Raw genomic sequence first — 5,201 nt, forward strand, 5'->3', positions numbered from 1 at the left:
TTTGGACTTGGAAGAACAGCATAAAGAGCAGACGTTGTTGGCTTTCTTTCTTATTAATTTATTTCCTTTGCGTTACTAAGATGTTTACTTCAATTAATTTTACATTTTTCTGTTGTTTGTGTTCATTTTACTACTTTCAAAATTATCTATAAGCTAGAGAATTTCCAATTAATTTTATTAGGCTTTTTAAATGAAAATGGTTAAAGCAATAGAGTGAAGTATGATTTTCAAGTGGATCGAGGATGAGCGTCGAAGAGACGAAGACATTCCCATTTTCATGCCCTAACTCCAAGTCTAAATTTTGGTTAGTACTTTGCCTATGGGATCAAAAGTTGACTCTTTGACTGTTAAACAAAGTGGCTTTTCTAACCAAAAACACCACCCAGTTGGCCTATCATGAGTCCGACTCAAAATAACGGGATGAAACGCTCACATTTTTTATTATCAATTTCACAATTAAGATTTTATTTCTTGTATTTAACAATATATATGTTGTTAAATGATATAACACTAGATATACTTTTAGATTTATAATATTTTATCTAAAACTTAAAGTTGATTATTTTCAAATGGAGAGGATCCTAGCTATTATTGAAAATGTGATACCCTAAATTATGTGAATTAGATTAGAAAAGTGTTGTTGTATGGGCATGTGCTGAGTCTCAAATTGAGTATTTGAAAGATCGAATTGGTTTATATAAGTGATTTCAAGGTGTTGAGGGCCATTTGTGAGAGCTCAGATAGACAGAAAGAAAGCCCAATAATAAGGGCAACAAGGAATTGACAAAATAGATAGCAAAAAACCATTAGGCTCAAGCGGCATAAATAATGGATCACAGGCCCAACAAATAAATAAATGGGTCTTGAAGAGGCAAGTAGGCTCAAAGAAGCCCGGAAAGAAAAAAATGGCATCCTATGGGCAGTGTATGAGGTAGAAAAGCGAGAAAGGACCGTCGCAGGCCCAAGACAATGCAAACTAAGAGAGTAAGGGGTTTATGGCAGGCCCATGAACCCCAAGGATGAGAATAAGGTTATTGGGCCAAGGAAGCCCAATGAAGTTAGTAAAAAACCCATGGGAGTGTGGAATTAGCAAATGGGCCGAGGAAGCCCAAAGAAAGTAAACGGGCCGTGGATGCCCAAAGGAAAGCCCGAAGGGACATAGGAGCCCATAAGTAAAAGTAAAACAGTGGCCATGACAAGCTACTGAGAGAAGGAATAAACGGTTGGCTCAAAATATGCCCAGCAGGATTAAGTTATTACGGCAGGAATAACAGTACAACGTTGTAAGAAATAAAAAAAATCGAGAGTGAGCCAAAGAAATGTAAGACCCATCATCAAACAAAGTCCAGCTCTTGAATGGAGCGGGAAACCAAAGAAAAGCCCACATAAAAGGTCAGAAAACACGGACGGAGAGTCTCCAAATCACAGCAAACGCATGACCAGCAGGTAGACTTTTGGACATATCTGAAAGGAAAGCACGCACAAGGCCCAGGCACCACCAACCTGTACCCAGCCAATATGGGACGTGATGGGACCATGGGCCAGAGGTAAGAGGTAAAGGGGGTATGGTTTGGTGGTGGGGAGAAGGGAAAAAATCTATTTTTGCGGCTCCTGCTCAAGCCCTTTTGGGAGGTACGTCCTGCTGGGATGACAAACCACCCAAAAGAGGTAAGGTTAAGGGAGGAACCGTTAGGTGCATGCCTTGAGGAAAATAAAGAGAAAGCATTTATGCCGTGACAGGAAAGAGTGCTACGGTGGACTGAGGAATGAAACAAACCTGCCTTTGTCTGGCAAGGGTTAGTGTCACACACCTTTGGTGGTCGGCAAGTACGCCCAGACCAAATAAAGGCGGTTAAAGGGCAAAGTGGTAAAAATTAGCCATGGTAGGCACTATAAAAGGACCCTTACCGTGCCTTGAAAATGGATCGAAAAACAGAGTATTCACGGAGTAAAAAAGAAAACAGAGTAAAAGAAAAGAAAAAAGATAAGAAAGACAACAGAGAAAAAAAGAGAGGAAATTGAGGAAAAAAGAGAGATAATACAATGGGCATGCACCAGTAGGTCGGTTTCCCTCTCTCCCCCTTCAAATCCTGCTCTCTTCCAAAACGTAACAAGGATTCCTTTTGGGCAATAACCATTCAGGTCTGACTCCCTCAAAGTCATTAATCCCCACGGCAGGATCTTTTCCTGGGAGATTATTTGCATTGAGAGGAGGCGTTCTCCCCTCTTTGGCTTTGCTTCGACGGACTAAACTTAAAACTTGATTTATGCCTATTCTTGATTAGTTCATATTGTTTTCTTTCTCCTTTACTTTCTCTGTAAATGACATTATCACGACTGTAATTATGTTTTTATAAGTAGGGATTACTTGGCCATTTTATTTAAATAGTCAGAGTACTCTGTTTTGGTTATTATTATTATATTTGCCTGCCGTAACTCATTTGAAACAGTTCTGCTTGCCGTAAGCCTACTCCTGGCAGGCAAGGCATAGTTTGTGCACAAACCGGCCCAAGTTGAGTTACAATTGGACCGGTCCCAACTCCCTTACTCAGAAACATTCGGGCCCATTACCGTAGGAGGCAGCCCAGCCCAACGCACAATACGCAAAGAAGGCCCCTACACAAGGAATCCTAATCGTAACTTGAGTATCCCTTTTAAGGTGTAACATAGATGTGGCTAGCGCTTCCTTGGGTTTGTGACAAAATGGTGACATGACCGACCTAGTATTGTTATATGGCTTAAGGGCACTACAACATAAGAGGGTCCCTAACAAGGACTCTAAGAATTTAAGTGAGGAAATTGTAAGACCCAAGATTATGTAATTTGGATTAGATAAGTAGGCGTTGTGTTGGTGTGTTTTGAGCCTCACATTGACTGTTTACTAAGGGCATGTTTGGATGGAGAGAAGGAAAGGGGGGGGGGTGAAGGAGAGTAGAGTAGAATTGGCTAAAAATAAGTTAATTTTGGACTAAATTTACTTTACACAACTCTACTTCCCCTCAATCCAAACGGACCATAAGTCAAACTAAGGTACATACCTAATTAAGAGGAGCCTCAATTGTAATTTAATTACTCTTTTTTAGTTATAGTGCAAATGTGGTTAGCTTCTTTGGGTCATGATAGAAAATCAATAAAATCTCTAGTTAACAAATGTTTTCTTAAAAAAAGCAATACTATGTAGTGCCTAAAACTCTCCTAACTCCAATTTAAACAGATTGATAGGAGATTTGAAGCATCACAGGTATAAAGGTTTCACAACAACTAGAAATGAAAGATTTATATAGACAAAGTTACTTAATATATAATACAAATGTACCTTACAAACTCTTAAGGATAATAAATAAACTACTTCACACTTATTTACAAACTCTTAATAAAAGTAGTCTTTTATTACTTGGATAGGTAGTAGGCTTTGATATCTGTAACACAAAGAGAGAGTCTCACTATCTGGAAGAAGAAGAATTATTGCATTCTTTGCTTTCTTTACAAAGGAATATATCTAGATATAGCAAATAAACATGAAAGAAGACAAGCAAAGAATGCCATACGTAAAAAGGAAGAGATTCATAGAATGGCAGAAGCAAATAGAGCTTTTGCACATTTTCGTTAATCCATGAACATGATCTATATAGACACACAGACCCATGGATCCATACATCTTGATCAGAAAAGAATCAATAGAAAAAGAAGGAATTGCAATTGATCGATATATTTATCGAAACAAACGAAAAGGAAATGAAAGACGAAACATAAATTATGTTTCAACTAAGCCCTCTTGGGGACATGATTAAGGAATCACGTACAAGTACTACATATATATGTGTCTATCTTCCATGATGGAAGTTACAAATAAAAGAATGACTAGATATTTTGTAGTTGTTTAAGATAATTTTGTTAATACATGGGTGGTTCTCCAAAGAATTGATAGATCATGAAAGTTTAACTTCATGTCCATACCTTTGATTTTCATTCTAATCCTAACCATGTCTTGCAGATTAAGATCATCAATTGAACTAAAGTCATTTGGTTTAACCAAGTATTCCACTAACAAGATTAGATTGAATTCCTTTGATCATAACCCTAAGGATCTGTTTGGTTAAGGGAGTGAAAAAGTTGGAGGATAGAAAATAGAGAGAGGATAAAAAAGTGCAAGGATCGAAAAGATTTAATTTTCTCTCATATGTGTTTGGTTGGGAGGATAGAAAAGTGGAGGGATGAAAAACTCTTTTGTTTGGTTGAGAAAAAAAGTGAGAGAATAGAAAATAAAGTTTGTATAAATTTATCATCATGTCCAACTTAGGTAAAACAAAAATAATACATTATATTTTTATTAAAAAAATATGTATGAACGATTTTTCATTAAAAAGTTAAAACAAAAAGAGGATAAGAAGTTTAGAGTCTGTTTGGCCAACAAAATTTGATCACTCAATTTCCGTCACTCAATTTCCATCACTCATCACTCATCACTCAATTTTTCACATCCGTTTGCCTTCATCACTTAGTTTCCATCGCTCACTATTTTTCACACTATTTGGGGGGCCCACGCCTGTCACGGTGCAGTTTTTTTTTTTTTTTTTTTTAAGTACCGCCCGAAATCGAACCCAGTGAAAAAAAAAAAAAAAAATCCAGTGAAGAAGACCGAACCTAGTCGAAGAAGAAAGAAAAAAAAAAACAAAAAAAAAAACAGTGAAGACGAACCCAGTGCGAGAAGAAAGGAAAAAAAAAAAAAAAAAACCCAGTGAAGACCGAATCAGTGAAAGAAGAAGAAGAAGAAGAAATAAATAAATAAATAAAAAAACCCAGTGAAGACCGAACCAATGAGAAAGAAGAAGAAAAAAAAAAGTCAGTTGTTCAAAAGGTGCGGCTGAGTGGGTCCCTCATGTGTGTTTAATTACAAAAATGTCATTGAGTTATGAGTTTTGGAAACAAAAAATTGGAAACTGAGTTATGGCTTGTCAAACAAACTTTTTTTTTAGAATTGAGATGGGTCCCACCATTTTTGAGAATTGAGTTATGGAAACTGAGAATTGAGTGATGAGAATTGATGAACCAAATAGCCTCTTAAGAACCCAAAACTTTTTTTTCAAAAAAAAAAAAAAAAAACACCAAAACAATTGAAAAAAGTAAGGGTGTAGTATGAACACAAAAGAAAAAGAATTAAATAAAAAGGGGGAAAAAAAAGGAAGAAAAGAAAGGAGTCA

Source organism: Quercus lobata, chromosome 8 (assembly GCF_001633185.2).
Source record: "Quercus lobata isolate SW786 chromosome 8, ValleyOak3.0 Primary Assembly, whole genome shotgun sequence".
Classification (NCBI taxonomy): Eukaryota; Viridiplantae; Streptophyta; class Magnoliopsida; order Fagales; family Fagaceae; genus Quercus; species Quercus lobata.